We start from the raw sequence: 18200 nt of genomic DNA, 5'->3' as shown, positions 1-18200 counted from the left end.
GGCTCTGCATGTGGGGTGCAGTGGTGGAGTTGGCCTCTTCCCATTGCTATATTGGGAATTAGAGGTCTGCTGCTGTGAATGCAGTGACATTTGCCTTCACATCCTTATTCTGGAAAGAGACTCCTTTTCATGGGCTATATTTTTAGTTGTGGCTACTGAGAGAGGCTAGCGGGAGGGCTGGAAAGGCTGAAGTCTTTCCTCCAGAGCCGCATGTCTGCAGGCTGTGTCCATGCCCATGCACATGGCAATGCTGGCATGCCAATGAAGTTGTTCACCGTGGCTTCCTCAAGGCCTCGAGACACACAGAAAATTCAGTTTTCCCGGTTTAACATGGGATGATTTGTGTTCAAGAAGACTCACCGTGTGCTGTACTGAGGGAATGGTGTGGACACAATATCTATGCCTCTGACCAACCTGTGGACCAGGGAAGAACGGGATCCTACACCAGCTTAAATCAAGGACACCAGCCCAGAGTTTTGCCCATGTTGGGGAACTAGCCAGGGCGTTGGCCAGAGCTCTTTGTTAATGTATTCAGCTACCTCTTGCTCCTAACGAGTCAGCTGGGGACCAGGCACAGCAGTCTGGATGTTCCCCTACACCTCTACCGTCCTGTCCATCAGGCAGCAGAGAAATCCAGATGCTTATTATACACAGCGGTGGGTGTCTACCCAGGGGCCTTGATGCCTTTACAATGGATGTTAGAGGCTCCAGGGACTCAGGGGTCACAAGTAAGGGATGCTTCCTGTCCCTCCAGCCTGTCCCAAGTGCTCAGGAGAGTCCCTCCTGGGTGCTGACCTCCATCAGAGGAGCCTGCCATGCAGCAAGTGACAGGGCAGAGCAGACCCAGTGTCTGTCCTGGGGCTCTTCCCATCTGGACATCATTGCAGGAGCCCTTAGATGCCCCACAGGGGGCATTCCTGCAAAGGCACGTATTCCATGCAGGAGGAAGCATGCTAACAGGGGCCATCACACTCATTTCTTTCCCCTGCAGCCACAGACACTGGACTTCTAACCTCACATTCTCATGTCGTCTGCTGTGTTGTGCATGTCTAACCACTGGGCCCTATGCCTGAAACAATTCAGAATGATTCCTGGGAAGGGGGAGTGGGGAAGGGAAAGAGAAGGGGGAATGGTGTCTAGATGGTAAATGACAGGCAGGTATTGCTAACTGGCCTCCCAGAAAAGAAGGAACCTAGTATCATGGAAGTCAGTCCTGACTGATACTTCTCTGGCTGATAGCTCCCACACGGCCTCTGGCGTCTCTCCCACTAGCCCTCTCTGTGATTTAACTGACGCTACAATCCCCCTGGCCAGGAGTAGAGGAATGATGTATTGCAAAATCTCACATGGCATTCCAGGCTGGCCCTAACACATTCTAAGCCTGTTGTATGCTGGTGCTGGCTGGGGAATCTGGTCTCCCCTAATCAGAGAACTCAACTACCCCCAAACCCAAGGACAACCTGCCTGGTAGATTCTTGTTTTAGACATCAGTGGTAAACCCAAGGACAACCTGCCTGGTAGATTCTTGTTTTAGACATCAGTGGTAAACCCAAGGACAACCTACCTGATTGTCTTGTGTTAGACAGCAGTGGTGACAGTGCCACGTTCAGTGCCTGTGCTGGATGGTTTTATGTCAACTTGACACAAACTAGAGTCATCAGAGAGGAGGGAGCCTCAATTGAGAAAATACCTCCAAAAGATCTGGTTGTAAGGCATTTTCTTAATTAGTGATCAGTGGGGGAGGGCCCAGCTCATTGTGGGTAGTGCCATCCCTGGGCTGGTGGTCCTGAGTTCTACACGAGAGCATGCTGAGCAAGCCATGCGGAAAAAGCCAATAAGCAGCACTCTTCCATGGCCTCTGCCTCAGCTCCTGTTCCCGGGTTCCTGTCCTGCTTGAGTGCCTGTCCTCAGTGAACTGGAACTGGGAGTGGAATGAACTCTCTCCTCTCTAACTTGTTTTTTGGTCGTGGCATTTCATCACAGCATTAGAAACTCTGAGACATTGCCCCAACTCGTGTGTGTGTGTGTGTGTGTGTGTGTGTGTGTGTGTGTGTATGTGTGTGTGTGTGGAGAGAGAGAGAGAGAGAGAGAGAGAGAGAGAGAGAGAGAGAGAGAGAGAGAGAGAGAGAGTACATGCCCACCACAGCATGTGTATGTATAGAGGCCAGAGATAAACATTTGGCTGTAAGCTCTCTCCTTTAACCTTGTGGGTTTTAGGGATTGACAGAAAACCATATCGTTGGCCACAACTTACTTTTTGAGATAGCATTTCTCACTGAACCTGGAGTGTATGTCTTGGCCAGCCTGGGTGGCCAGGAAGCCCCATGGAAGGATCTTCCCCTTTCTATTTCCTCAGGGATAGGATTAGAAGCTGTGTCTCTACACCAGGTTTTTACATTGGTTTTGGAATCAACACAGTTTCTCATGGTTGTGTGCCCAGTACTCTGCCCACTGAGCTAGCTCTCAACTGACCTGCTTTTATGAGCAGGAGCATGTCCCAGGCAACCCTACTATTCATAGGGACAATGGCATGTACTAACCCACAGTGTGTTCAATGTACTGTTGTGTTTCCTTTTGATGTGTGTGTTTGTGTGTGCACGCAAGAGCACTTGTAAGTGTATTTAAATAACACGGGTCATACAATATACAGACCTATATTTTTAAATTTTAATTTAATTATTTTACAGAAAATTTTGCTTACAGAAAAGTTTCAAATATGATTGATAGGGCTGGCACTTTCTCCAGTAAATCCAAGCAGTGGGAAAGTCTGCGCTGTTCTTAACTAACCCCACAGACTGAAATCAGATCCCATGGTTCTAGTGAGGGCCCTTTCCGGTACCAAGGTCAAATGCCAGACCTAAATTATATTTAATTATCATATCTCTGTTGTCTCCTCCATCCCCCTCTGGTTTCCCATGACCCTGGCAATTTTAAGGAGCACCAGTCAAGTATTTGTAGGGTGCCCCTCTATTTGATCCATCGTAGGTTTGCTCACGATTAAGTTGAGGTCATAGGTTAATGGGAGCAAGACCACAGAGGGCACATGGCAGCTCAGAATGTCACACTGGAGGCGGCACACACGCCACGTAACTTACCATTTGGTTACCAGGTGCCAGCCAGCACCCTCACTGTAGAGTTGCTGTTCCCACTTTCTGGAGGTTGTTCTCCATAAACACCTGAAAAGGCAAGTGACAGGAGCCTCAGTGAGATCACAGGGATGCCTTAGCAGTGGGCTCCAAAGAAAACTCTCAACACAAAATGCTCAATTAATAATTCAAAAGAATGAGCCAGCAAGATTGCTCAGTGGGGAAAGGCACTTGCTGCCAAGACTTAAAAACCTATTCCTAGAAGCCACATAGTTGAAGAACTGACTTCCTGACTCCTAAAAGTTCTCCTCTTACTTCTACAAGCATGCTGTGGAGTGTCCATGTGTAAACACACACACACACACACACACACACACACACACACACACACACACACACACACAATTAGTTCTAGTATAATGAGTTAGCAGGTAAAAGTGCTGGCTGCCAAGCTTGGTGATCCAAGTTTAATCCCCAGAGCCCATATAAAGGTAAAAGAAGAGAACTGACCCACACAACCTCCACAGGCATTCTAGGGCAGACGCCTTGTTCTCTCCTCAACTCAAATAAATAGGTAAAAATCTCCAAACTCAGTAAGAATGATTGTAAAGGCATTCACAGAGAAACAGAGGAATATGGGAGATAGTTTAAAGAAAATAAGAAAATGGTTTGTTATATGAACAAGATATTAGCCATGAACAAGATTTTTAACAATGAGGTATTACTAGTAAAAATAAGCAAACAAAACTTTGGGATTGAGGAACACTAAGATTCAAATAAAAAAATTAAAAGCCTGAAAACTAGATTAGATGGGGGAAGCTAAAAATAGGGCATTTTAAAAATCTTAGTTGACAAAGATTTTTAAAAATCAGTATAAGAAAGCCTCTGAATGATATCAATAAACAGAGTTTATAGTAATACTCACGACAAAAAGAGAGAACACTCTACATGTGTGATATGGCAGTGGAACTCAGAGAGCTAGAGAAGCAAGAACCAACAGAGACTCAACTTAGTCAGAAGAAAGTAATGCAGACCAGAGCCCAGATCAAATAGACTAAAAACATACAGAAGATCGAGGAAGTGTAGAGTGAGGAAGTGTAGAGTCAGGCTTTTAAAAAGAGAGTAAAGTAAGACCTTACCCAGCTTTAGCAGGACAAAAGAGAAGGGGGTCAAATGAACAAGAACAGAGAGAAAAGGGGAGACATCACAACCAACGCCACAGCACATGAAGAATCAGAGAGTATTTTAAACAAATATATTCCAACAAATTAGGAAACCCAGCAAAATGGATAGATCCATGAATACCATAAAACCTTCCTAAATTGGTGTAAAACTATAGAAAACTTGAAGACATTATGACAGAGAAAAAAATTAATAACCCTTCCCCCCAAAGCACAGGTTTAAAAACCCACAACTAGACAACTGGGACCACACCACAGGGAGACACATTGGCAGAGGACAGAGAACAACGAACAGCCAACATACAGCACCCAGAGTAGAAGATGGAAACACACAGCTCATAGAATGAGGGGTGAGTTTTGAAAACTATCCCCCTGAGGAGCAATTACTGTTAGAGTACTTAAGGAGGAAACAACTCAACAGAAAAGCACAAATAAATGGTTCATCCCCCCCACCCCAGCTGTATGAACAATACCTCAATACTATGCAGTGGGGAATCTTACCTAGTGCAATGGCTATTGGTTTTCAACCTGACTACATCTGGAATTAACTAAAACTTAAGTGACCGGGTACACCGTGAGGGTTTTTTTTCCCTTAATTAAATCATTCAAAGTGGAAAAACCCCTTTGTTTTTAATTTAGGTCTTTTGAGGTGGGAAGATGTGCCTTTAATTTGGGCCACCCCTTCTGCTGGCAGCCTATACAAAGGACAGAATACAGAAGCTCGCTCTTTGTCTGCTTGCTTTCATGCTCCCCGGCAAATCCACTTCTTCACTAGCACTCGAGCCTACTTTGTTGGGATTCTGTCATATAATGAAGACCAATTGAGACGTCCAGTCTCATGGACTAAACAACAACTAAACTCTTGGACCATTTGTTGGTAGAAAACCATTGTTGGACTAGCTAGCTGGACCATAGCCTGCAAGCCATTCTAATAATATATGTATATGTATATGTATATGTATATGTATATGTATATGTATATGTATATGTATAGTATATGAATATCTATTTCTCTCTATATAATCTATCTATCTATCTATCTATCTATCTATCTATCTATCCATCTATCTACCTATAATCTATCTAATCTATCATCTTTATATATTGGTTCTATAAGTTCTCTTTTTCTAGAGAACCCTGACTAATAGACCTGGTAAGTACCAACATAATTTCTCCATGGGCTGTGATCCAAGCATGTGGTGCTTTCAGTAATAGGGTCTTACCCTCAAGTTCTGGTGAGCAACTAGTAGCCATGGCAGTATCCTATGTAGTCCTGGATTTCCTAGAGACCCTTGAACAACAACTTGAGAAGGATGCGTTCTACATACCCAGCTATAAACTCTGAACTACAGTAACAACCAGCTGCTAAGAATCACCTGAGGTCATAATAGTGATACGAATGCCATGAAGATAACCAACTGCTTTCTGATTCAATTTAAGGCCTGATCTACAGGGGAAATATACACCTGATACTAAACATCTGGCTAAGATCCCACAGCTGGGGAGTTCATGGGACCTAGGAATGAGTCTACTATGATTATTTTGGTAAATGGAGTTAGTGCGAATTTTTCCTCTAAATTCATGTATCTACTCCTACAGATTAAAAGAGCTCCTGGACCTCATTGGAGATGGCAGTTAATGCAGAAACTCACAACTTGTCAGTCTTTTGTTTGCTCAGCCACAAATGAGATATCTATACTACACTCCTTCACCCTGAGGCCCAGGGACCATCATGGAAGATGAGTCTGCAGATTGTCAGAGGTCTGACAAGAGCCAGGTAGGACTAGAGGGAAAGAGCATCTTCTGGACATGGTAAGATGACACTTACGAACTCACAGCAGCTGTGGGTTTCTGTATGTATGGGACCTGCAAGATCAAGCTGTCTGTCAAAATTCCAACATGTAGCAGGGAGAAACTCACGAGCTTCCGCCCCAAATGAGGAGCTATTGACAGTTCATGGCTTCCAGGGGAGGAATAGTCTGCATTTTTGATGCTGAGATCCCACGATGAGTCAACTATGCTCCAGCGGATGGTCCCACACCATGAGTATTTAGGCAGAACAAACTAGTCTTGGCAGGTGGTTGTAATAATAATAATAAATAATAATAACAACGATACACAAAGTTTGGAAGAAGTAGAGATTGAGGGAGGGTCTGGCAGGAATTAGGGGAAGGGATGGGAATAAATACCAAAATACATTGCATGCATGTTTGAAATCTCTAAGAATTGATAAGAATATATGAGATAATGGTCTGAATAGATAGTTTTCAAAGGGCCAACTAACGCATGGATAACTCTTGACATTACTAGTCATCAGGGATATGAAAGTCAAACACAGAGTAAGATGCCAAGTAAAGCTGGAGAGGGTACAGGAAGTGGGGGGCTTTGAACACGGTTAGCAGGAACATAGTTTAGTACACCTGTATGGGAAAATATGAAAGCCCCGCAAAAAATTGAAAGTAAAATCCCTATATAATCTATGGATCCCACTGGTCTCACATATCCAGAGGAAGTAAGATCACTGAATCACAGTGATAACTGAAAGTCCACGGTTACTGTGACGCCATCCACGCCAGCCAAGATGTGCAATCAACCAGGAACTGTACAGACAGATGAATGGACGTTTAAAATGTAGCCTGTTAACTGGGTAAACGTATAATATCCACTCTAAAGAGACTGAGGTAGGAATACAATGCCTTGGAGGACAGCCTGGGCTACACAGCAATTTCAACTACAGACTGAGCTACATGGTGAGACCTTGTCTCACAATGAAGTCACAGGCTGAGAATGAAGTTCAGAGGTAGAGTGTTTCCTAATGAGACCTCGAGGTTGATACACAATAAAGTGGGAGGGAGTGGATAAGAAGGGGTAATTTCAGTAACTGCATAAGTCTACAAAATAGGGACCAAATTTAGACACCTGGACCCTATGAGCAAGAGACACTGATGTACCTACGGTGTTTGACTTCCCAATGGTCACATAACACAGGTATCTGCATTTGGGCCAAGTCTTCCCTATGCTCTGCTCTATGATTTATGGTGATGTTTCTTATCCTAGGACAAAGGCCTGGATTCCTTTAAAGCTAACATTTGCTTGGATCATAAACCATTTGGACAGGAGTAAATGTGACCTGATTCTCACTATTCTACTCCTTGTATTTTGTAGCTGCGATAAAATACACCGACTAAAAGAAACCTAGGATGTAAAGTTTACTTGGATCTAAGGGTCTAGAGGGTTATAATACACCATGGCTAAGAAGGGATAGTGATAAGCATTGGGGGGGGGGTGAAGAGGGCGGCTGATGACATTTTCTTCCACACAGGAAGCAGGGTGGGGAGAGGAGAGAGAGGGACAGGGAGATAGCGAGAGACAGAGATAGAGAGAGTCAGAGAGATGGACAGAGAAATAGAGACAAAGAGAGACAGAAGTGGAGAGAGACAGAGACAGACAAACACAGAGAGACAGACAGACACATACATGGACAGACACACAGAGAGAACAGGAATGGAGCAAGGTTGTAAAGTGGAAAAGATTGGAAAAACCCATCCCTAGTAACACATTTCCTCCTACAAAGCTGCACCTTCTCTTTAGACAGCATCACCACTGAGGACCAACTACTCAAAAACAGGAGACTATGGAGGACATTTTTCATCCAAACCACCACAGAGTGTATGTTGCACAATAGGGCTGCAGTCTATCGCTAACTATACCTGTCAGAATACTTAGAGACGAGTTAGAACGCTGCACCACATAGAGATATTTTTAATGGGGATGCTAATCACTTTGATATAATAATTATATATCATACACATGTATCAACTTAAAATCCTTCCCATTAAACATAAACAAATATTATTTGTCAATTAATAACCAGTGAAAGTGTAAGAGTTTCATTTTGAGAAGAGATAACAGCAAGTTAACCTATGTAGAGAGAATATCTTGTCTTTTATATGGATGCATCAACTGTGCCTATAAACTGTGCCCACCTTCTATAAAACCCTATGGCCTATAAGACAGGGTTTTATGGAAGGTGGGACATAAAGTAGGCAGAAAGAATTCTGGGATAGAACAAGGAACACGAAGAGTTTTGGAGAAGATGTGAGGAGGCAGATGCATGGTATCTGAGTAGAGATAACCACCTGGAAAAATATAGATTGATATAAATGGGTTATTAGCTAGTTAAGGAATGAGCCTAGCTATATGGCCTAGCCTTTTGTAAATATATTTTGAGTCTGAGTCATTATTCTGGAGGCTTGTGGCCAGGAAGAAAACAGCTCATTACAAACCTGTACCTAGATCAATAAACGGAACTTACCAAAGTTCAGAAGCCCAGTGTCTTCCCAATGACAGAATAGTCACATGTCTACAGAAGGAGGTGTTAATTGGACATCTTACATTGCTGTGGGTAAGTTTTAGTTGTTTCTGACCTTTCAGGTATGTATTATTCTGGGTGCGCTATATCTCTCATTTGACTTTACACTTGTGAGAGTCATCCATGATACAAGAGGATGGGTGCACTCATTTGCATATATGCCTCATGTCGCCTCATGTCCTTAACCCAACTTTGTATTTGGGGCTCCTTCCCAGAGTCTTGAGCATTTTTCTACAGAATGACTTCAATTCCCACATCATAGTATAAAGCATAATTAGACATTTAGTGAGCCCTTTACCAGTCTCCTGGTCTTTGGATTTCACGTTATAAATAAGATTTGTCATGATACTTTAGAAAGATTGATAGGACAATGGTAAAGTAATACTAATGTTTCAAAACAGCTACAGTCTTACTTGGAGTTCCACTCGGGCCATTCATCATCCAGTGGATCCAGAGCCTGTTCACGGGGTGCTGAGAACTACGGAAAATGACGTAAGAAGTTCTTCACGAAGGGTGAGAATGTCTACAGGCTGTTTTAAAATATTTCAAACACTATTTCAAAAAGAGAGACATTCTGTTCATGTATGTAACAGTCTGTTAAAAATCTGTAACAAGACCAAGTTCCATAGAAATTGAGTCTAGGTTGGTATCTAAGCCTGGATTAGAACCATGAATTTGATCCCACCCTCCAGGTTGCTTATGTAAGTCTGGTGGTGATGCACCTCAGTTCTGGATAGAGGTAGCAAGTATTTCTCCATGTCTTTGTTAATCATGAGATGATCTAACCCACAGATGGGCAGTCAGAACCACGACACAAGTGCCTGATGGCTCAGTGTACACTCCTTTCCAACGCCTCCACGCAAGTTCGATACTGTTGGAGCTCCTCTGTTTCCACTCAAGTTGGAGCGGTGCTTTGTCTCAAGTCTTGGAACTAGGTAACAGGCCGGGAGGGAGGAGACACGAAACGTTGCTAACGGTCCTTAGCAATTTCCTGGACCCAAAGCTTTCCTCAGTGATGTGTGAAGCTAAGCTGTCCATCCAGCTGTGCTACCCCGATTCGCTAAAGATGTGGAACTAAAACCCAGAAGCTAATCCCTCTATGGATCAACCTTAAAATGCAACAGATTTTTCAGAGATGATCGGGGAAATCTTTTTCTGAAAGGGGAGATGCCTGGATCAGATTCTTAAAGGAAGGAAAACAAAGCATACCTCGAAGGCTTAGCTGGGCAGAGAGGGTGCATGCTGGGAAGAAAGCGATGCTTTGTGGCATTTCCTGGATTCCTGACTCATACTTTCCTCCTGAGGTCAGGAGCGTCCCTTTCTCCTCCAGCAGCTTGCTTCTGGCACTAAGAAATCCAAGATAAATGAGACAGTCTGTGAACAGAGCCCCAAACAGCTGGCCATTGCTGGACACAACTACAATGGCTGGTCAAATGGGGACATCTGGTTCACGTCCCCAGAGATTTAATAATGGCAGAAAGACCAATAAAGATAATCCAATCAACCACTGGGACCAAAGCTCCCAGGAGCACAAAGCTGGGCTGGGGAGGTTGGGTTTCTTTTCCATGGGAGCCAAGGGAAGAGAGGGGCAGGTGAGCCAGCTGTGGGCTTGAGCCTCTCATGCCTGCATTGTTGGTCTCTTTGACCATGAGGGAAAATCTCAAGGAAAGCTGGGGGGGGGGGGGTTGTTCCTGGAAGAGTGTGGGAGATTTTTCACATTTATAATTTGGGGGCACACTCATATCCTGATCCTCTATAAACTCAGGGCCATGGGAATTGTTAACCCATCATTTGATGGATATTTATTCTACATGACCCGGTGTAAAGACTCTTAGCTAGGGGTGGATTTGGGACAGGAAATGACTTCTCTGCTAGTGTTGGTGCTTGTAAGAAAGTGCTGCTCTCTCTGTATATTCACTTTTGCAAATGGAACATGAAGACAATAGTTTGTATCTCCTAGGACTGTTAGGGACATGGTACAAAATCATGGGCGAGCTTAGCAGAAATACGTGATGTTCACATGATCATCTGTGATACTTAGAACCAAGAGTCTGCTCTGTTATGACAGATGGCACAGAGAACAGAAACTCACTGAAGGTTCTAATATCTTTTGTTTGGCCTCTGGTCTCTTATTCTTAGATTTATTTAATCTTTTTTTTTTTTTTTTTTTTTTTTTTAAGATACAGGCTGGGTGTGGTGGCACACACCTTTAATCCCAGCACTTGGGAGGCAGAGGCAGAGGCAGGTGAATTTCTGAGTTCGAGGCCAGCCTGGTCTACAGAGTGAGTTCCAGGACAACCAAGTCTATACAGAGAAACCCTGTTTCGAAAAACCAAATAAATAAATAAATAAACAACCAAATACAAAAAAATAAAATAAAAATAAAAAATAAAAATAAAAAGATATAGGTAAATAGGCAAGTGAGATGTTATTTTATCATTAATCAGCTTTCTGATACCATAACAAGATACACATGATAATTAACTTACAAAGACAAAGGGCTTCCTGAAGCTCGTGTTTTTAGAGATTCTCACCCCAAATCAGATGTAAGGCAAAGAAGAATCCAGGGATGTGTGACTATATTTGAGGTAAACTTCCCACTGATGTTAGAAGAGCTCCCATTAGATACTCCCTTCCTACTTCAGGTTTCCTCTTCTCAACAGTGTCCTTCTGTGGACCAAGCCCTCACTGGCCTGAACTTCTATTCCTTACAGAGGGACCAGTGAGCAAAAGGCTGACGAGAAGGAAACAGGGATCAATGGGATAAGATTAAATCTGAGGCTAGCAAGGACAGGTTCAGACCTAGGCCTGGAACCAGCCAACCTCAAAACTTGGAAGGAGGCCACCATTTGTTCTCAAGAGGTGCAAGTAACCTTCAGCTTCCGTGGATTCTGTAGTGAAGGTATGAGAGCTGAGGCCAGCAGTTCATCTTCGTTTTCTCTGACTCTCTATTCTCTCTGGACACCTCCACCATGGGAATTCTTCCCCAGGAGAGTCATGTAGGCTTAATAAAATACTTTTAGTTTTTGATGTATGTGCCATATGTTATGTATGTGTTGTGTTTGTATGTATGGTATGTATGTAAATTGTGGTATATATGTGTGTTGTATTGCATTATGTATGTGATACACTATGTGGTGTGGTATGTGTGTATGAGTATCTGTATGTATATGAGTCTGTGTGTGTGTGTGTATGTATATGAGTCTGTGTGTGTGTGTGTGTGTGTGTGAGTATGTATGAGTGTGTATGTGTTTTGTGTATGGCTGTGTTTGTTTTTGTGTATTTGTGTATAAGTGTGTACATATGAGTGTGTGTGTGTGAGTGTGTGTGTTGTGTGTGTATGTTTGTGTGTGTGGTTATTATTTGGCCCTAGTGATTTGGCCTGCAGAGAATATGGTTTTAGAGAGAGCTTAGTGTTAAATAGCCAAAAGGGCCCAGTCACAAGGGCCTCTTTGACTCACAGGAGCATGACATGAGAATGACCCCTTCATTTCGCTTGCTCTGTTAAGGGCATATTTGTCAGTGAGACCATGAGTCAGAGGACAGGGTCTCTCCTAAACTAAAAATAGAGCCACAGGGACAAAGAAAGCAAGGGAGAGGCTGTGGTTTGACCTTTCCTGCTTGAGAACTTGCGTGTGGCACAGGGTGAGTAAAAGTGGAGTGTGCAGGGAGAGGCACTCCCCTGGCTGCCTGCAGAGGGCATCTTCATGAGTGCCCAGTAGGGAGGCTTGGTGTGTGTGTGTGGGGGGGGAGGGGTGGTGGGGGTCGCTGAGAAGCACAAGCCATCGTGTCTTCCCCTTCCTCTTCACCAGCATAGCCACTGCTTCACAGCCAGGGGGAGCAGAGGGAGATGTCTGCCACCTGTGCATCATAGAGCATGCAGCCCCCCCCCCCCCCAAATTCAGTCTCTGACTTCGGATTCCTTAGAGGCAGCGTATGTTCTATAGTATCCTAAACAGGAACACAGCCCGGAGCAGTGAGGAGACATCACATGACGACCAAGCCATCAAAATGTGACAGAAGTATGTCCTGTGTCATGGAGCACTCCAGGGATATAAGGCCACTCACTATGTGCTGAGTGTAATGATAGACCATGCCCTTTAGTCCCTCTGACATATGGGTCTCAAATGCCACCTTGGCAACTTTCCCCATCGTATGTAGGTAGATGAGCGCCAAGGGCAAGCAGCCTTGCTGGTAAAGTCTAAAGTTTCTGGAGGTCACATGTTCTACCTCTAGCCCAACAGCAAGTGTTTTATGTGTTTCCCACCATATGCTCATCGCAGTAACTTAGAAGTCTCTGGAAATCAGGCCACAGAGGCAGTAGAATAAAAGGAGAAGAATGAAACATTGCCTCTACTCAGTTTTCCACTCACGAGGCTCCTGCTTCACACACACACACACACACACACACACACACACACACACACACACACACACACCTACACCTGCATCTTTCCTTGTGTCTTCCCCTCTCTGCTCACCTGGGAAACCATGCCTGCCTGTCCCTCCTGTTCCACAGCTTTGCACAGGGAGCCCTCCATCTGTGCATCAACCTATGGGACTCTCTCCTCTCCTTCAACTTCCAAATATGTGTCCCCCGAGTTTCTCAGTCTTATTATTCACAAGAGGCTTGTTCTGTTGGCTGCTATTATTTTGTGGGATTCCTTGTCCTATGCACTTTGGGATGTATGAGGGCTTTCTAAGCTTCCCAATTCAAGGTAAATTCAAGGCAAACATCTTACCCTCTCTGAAGCACAGTTCTCTCATCAGAAAGTTGGGGTGAATCATGGCCCCATGGGTTGGTTGGAAGGTGTAAAAGAGTAATGTGACAGTCTTGGTGTAATGGCCAGTACACAGGAACACTGTCTATTGGTATGGTCACGACTGGAGGCTGAGAGCATCATTTGTTTGTCTGCATATGTCTGCCCTCACCACACCAGTAGCTGAATGGGAAACCTGAAGATAGAGATACAATAACAACATGACCTTCAGGCGCAGCTCGCTACTGTCACCAGCACCTGGTTCACACGACATATTTGTGGCCTTGGTCACCATCCTCCAACCTCACCCTGTAAGGATAAGGACCACAGTGCTGACCTGCTTGGCAGAGTATCTTGGGAACCTGCCCATGAGTCAGAACACAAGCTCCCAAGGGGCTCTGAGACCATGTGTTTCATGACCTTCCTGGGGCCTTGTCAAGCCTCACACTCCATAAATCTGAATTTGATGAGGATGGGTAACGATCGCAGATGCTCCCCTCGTGGGGTGGTGCCAGGAGCCCTGCCCAGAGGGGCTGTCAGCGCCTGTGATGAAGTAATCGGAGGTGGACAGCTGAATCTGTCTTGGTAAACAGATGAACTCAGTCAACACCCTCAACAGCGGCCAGCACAGAAGACGACTGGTTCAAGAGGCCTGCATGCCATGGGGCCTGCATGCTCTGGGGTCTTCATGCCATGGGGCCTGCATGCTCTGGGTCCTGCATGCCATGGGGCCTGCATGCTCTGGGTCCTGCATGCCATGGGGCCTTCAAGCTCTGGGTCCTGCATGCCATGGGGCCTGCATGCTCTGAGATCCCTATACTCTGGACCTTCTATGCTCTGGGACCCCCACATTTTGGGCCCTCCATGCTCTGGAGCTGGCACTTTAGGCAGAAGGAAGAAAACCTGTTCAGCCAATGCTCTTCTTACATTATGTGGAACCAAAGCCCAGAGAGGTGCATCAGTGTACCTGAGTCCAAGAAATATCAGGCACAAGACTGAAGCCTCTCAGATCTCTCTCTCTCTCTCTCTCTCTCTCTCTCTCTCTCTCTCTCTCTCTCTCTCTCTCTCTCTCTATCTCTCTCTCTCTCTCTATCTCTCTCTCTCTCTCTCTCCCCCCTCAGGAGCCAGACCAGCAGAATAGGTCTAAGAGATCACAGTCTAGGGTAGAATTCTCTGGAAGCTCCTGAAGAAGAGGGGGACATCTATAGTCACGCTGTGACCATTAGATGTGGGATTAAAAATATATAGCATTTCAATTAATAATTTGAGAACTTCATACATGCATGCAATGTATTTTGGTTATGTTTGCTCCTTCTGGCCCCCCAACTCATCCCAGAGGCACCTCATCCTTTGACACCTTACAACTTCCTGTCCGCGCGCGCGCGCGCGCGCGCGTGTGTGTGTGTGTGTGTGTGTGTGTGTGTGTGTGTGTGTGTTTATGTGTGTGTGTTATTTGTACTGCCCATAAACACGGGCTAAACACTGCAGGGAGGATGTTCAACCTATAAGGATCCACATCATTGTTATAGAAAACCAAGTCTCCTTACTGGAGGCGTCATCAATGATCAATAGCTTCTCAGCTGGGAGTGGGGGGGGGCATGAGCAGCTCCCCTTTCCATGCTGGGGTGCTGACTACTTTGATCTTGTGAGAGCAGCCGCAGCAGCTGGAAGTTCATGAGTGGAGTGATCCTGTCTTGTCCAAAACCCACTGCTTCACTCCGTCCTCCCTAACCTCTGGCTCTTCCGTTCTTTCTGCAGTAGTCTCAGAGCCTTGTTGGGAGGAGTGTCAATACAGATGAATGGATTCCCAGCCTCCAGTGGAACCACAAAACATCCCCGTTGAATGAATCTTAACTGTGAGAATGTTCTGACGGAGTTGGAATGCCTCCAGGCGAGCACACGAGGCATAGCATGCTCGAAACAATTCTGTGGCTCTAAACTGTGCCCTGGGTGGGGAAGAGCCAATGTCACGCCACACTGACTAGAAAGGGAGGGAGGGTGAAGAATCAAACTTCATTCCAAGGCTCTTGGAAGGTGCTCTGTGGTGAGCACAGAGAGGCAGGTCTTCAGGCAAAGAGGGGTGCTATGGTTGGCTGTCTCTTGGATAATTTTACGAAGCCTCAGTCTCCCCATCTGTAAATCAGAATAGTAATCTCTTATTGGAGGGCGTCAGGATTCGATGGTAGAAGGTACTTCTTGGAGCATGGGAACAATGTGAGCCGTTATCTCTCTGAGTGAAGCACAGTACATTCCCAGAGTCCCTGCAACTGATGCTGGGTGGATCCATCACTCCCAGCTTCACTTGTGGAGGGATGCTGTGATTTGTGCAAATCCTGTTGGACTAGACAGTACCTGCATGTCCAGGTGGTATCTGGCCTGCCTACAGCAATCCACTAGACCAGAGTCTGCTCTGCAGATTCTTGGCTGCACCTCGTAGTGCTGATCCCCACAAGGGGGAGGTAGCGGAACATGTCAGTCGAGAGGCGCAAAGGAAAGAGACACATGGCTTTTAGCCTGGCCCTCTCCTGCTAATGCTTTCTCTTGTGTGCTCACTGAGTCACTTTGGAAGGTCTCCATGCCCTAACCCTCTTTTCTTTATACACCCCGTTCATTCTCCTCGCTTTCCCATTTCTCCCTATGACCTTTCTTCTTTCTTCCTAACTTGAACACTTCTATCAACATGGCTCCCCTCCAGGGTCTCTATGCTGTTTGCTGCAATTTTCTGTGGTTGGATGGGTGAGTTTTCTTTTCCTTTCTAGTGGGAAACAGCATTATTTACATGATAGGAGCTGACTGGTCCACAGAGACGTTCACACTAAGAACAGTGTGAAGAAAGGAGACAGCTGGCTGAACAGAGAGACGGGATTTGGGGAATTGAAATGCCTTATGATATTGGGCTTCAACGTGGAAAATTCACTGCTCTGCATTGCTGAAATGCCTTGACATTAGAGCAGAAGGGGAATCAGCGAATTGTTAATTCCTGGCCCAAAGATTTGTAGGTTTTAGGAATGATATCCACGATGCAGGGCCTGGATTACGTCTTCCTTGGTAGTTTGGGCCTATCTGCTGATTCCTCGGGCCATCATCTTCAGAAGAGATGGACTCACCATTCATAGAATGACTTGACTTTGATTATTTCCCCATCTCTGGGAGCGAGTGGTGGCTCTTGCAAAGCAGTGGGCTGTATTGGGAAGCCCTCAGAACCTGCAGCCAGGAGACTGGCCTGCCAGCTACTGATCTTACTCACTTGCTGAGAACTTGTGAGGACGGGCACTTATCCCTCTGACCTTCCTGTTCCTCTACCAGGAAGGGACAGATGAAGTCTGCTCATTTCTAGGGCACAATTCCAAGCAGGGTTGTAACTATCACAGTTATACAAGGACCTACTGATTCAGAGTTATGGCAGGAAAATTACAAAATTTGGAACTTTAGGGGTTTTTAAATTATTACTAACAGACCCTATTATTTCATCATTCCTAAGCTGTTTTCACAAATCCTTGCCCCCTTTGCTATGCACCAGGGTCCCCTCTGCTTCCCAGGGCAGTAAATTATCAGGACGAGGTCATCTCTAGGCTCCCTACTGTCTAATTCAGTGAAGTCTGGTAGAGCGCAGTCTATGCTGTAGGGACTTTTGAGTCTTGGCTTCTGATCTCTCTTCTGCTTACCCCATTACTAGTATGTTGCAGACACAAGCAGGTACTTTCTCCCGACTCTCGCTCCATGGACTTGCCCCATGTGAGGAGATGGGATTCACGGTCACCAGACTCCTCTCGGCTTCCCCTTGGGCTCATTTTCAGAGTTCCTTTCCATAGCATATTGGTTCTAGAAATTTTTTTCCTAAAGATATTTGAGAGGTATTTTCTCTTCTTTCCTCCTTCCTTCTTTCCCTCCCTCCCTTCTTCCTTCCCTCCCTCCCTCCCTCCATCCCTGGACCAGGACTCAGGTTATGTTGTCATCCTTGCCTTGTATTGGGCATTGTACTGTAGGTAAGCTAACTGAAGTGTTTTAATGGCAGGATCCCTGCTGGTGATTGTATCAGCCTATTTTCCTTCTTGTTCCCTGGAACACAGGACTTTGCACAAGTGATAACATCCTACAGACTTACAAGGCACATGGTAGTAAGAAATAAACCTGCTCTGAAGTGATGGGAGGCAGATTCCTGGAGATCCTTTGCCAGCTAGTCTAGCTTGGGGACCTGCAGGCCAATGAGAGCCCCCATGTCACGTGATGGATGGCAATGTCCCACTCTGTAGTCCAGGACAGTCTCTATTTCACAAGACTTCCTTGCTTGGATTTCAGATGTGTGCCATGGCATCCAGTTCCTCTGGCTCTTCTCCATGTTATGTTATCAATAGATCTTAAAAGCAGTTACTAACAGTTCCTAATTTACAAGCTTTAGTTCTCTCTCTGAATGTAATGAAGGCTTCTACCTTTATCAGGGTCAAAGTGTGGTTCCTGGCCTGCAGACTTTGCAGGGCACAAGGTGTGTTAGATCATGACTTCATATAGAAAAGAGTCTGTTCTACAGATCATTGCCATCTCTACACACCCTTTGTTCCCCAATATAAAGCCATTGCCAGATTATTTTGTGCACCACCTCAACAGTGACTCCAACCAAAAAAAGTAGAGTAGAATTTATTTTCAGAGAAGAAAAACACTAGCCAATCCTCTAAATTCTATTAGATGTTTTCAGTACAAAGTTCCTTGGGATACTGTGTCCTTAGACTACAGATCTATTTCTAACTTCTACCTGGGATGTCTACATCTTCTCCTTAGAGGCAGAAGGACACTTCTTTCAGGT

At 45.1% G+C, this 18200-nt stretch overlaps 1 long non-coding RNA gene across 3 annotated transcripts in view; it reads left to right on the top strand.

The window, feature by feature from the left end:
- Gm38899 overlaps positions 1-11052 on the top strand; it is a 28606-nt gene extending 17554 nt beyond the window's left edge. Inside the window, exons 2-5 of one of the 3 annotated variants that reach the window (XR_869437.2) lie at positions 5867-6044; positions 9041-9152; positions 9432-9574; positions 10820-11052. This is a non-coding gene — a long non-coding RNA (predicted gene, 38899). Of the gene's footprint in view, positions 1-5866; positions 6045-9040; positions 9153-9431; positions 10672-10819 lie in introns of those variants that run through there. The other 2 variants (XR_869438.2, XR_869436.2) reach the window with 2 other exon arrangements.
- The last annotated feature ends 7148 nt before the right edge of the window (positions 11053-18200 follow it).

Source organism: Mus musculus, chromosome 6, assembly GCF_000001635.26.
Source record: "Mus musculus strain C57BL/6J chromosome 6, GRCm38.p6 C57BL/6J".
NCBI lineage: Eukaryota > Metazoa > Chordata > Mammalia > Rodentia > Muridae > Mus > Mus musculus.
This window is presented reverse-complemented; position numbering and strand designations above follow the sequence as displayed.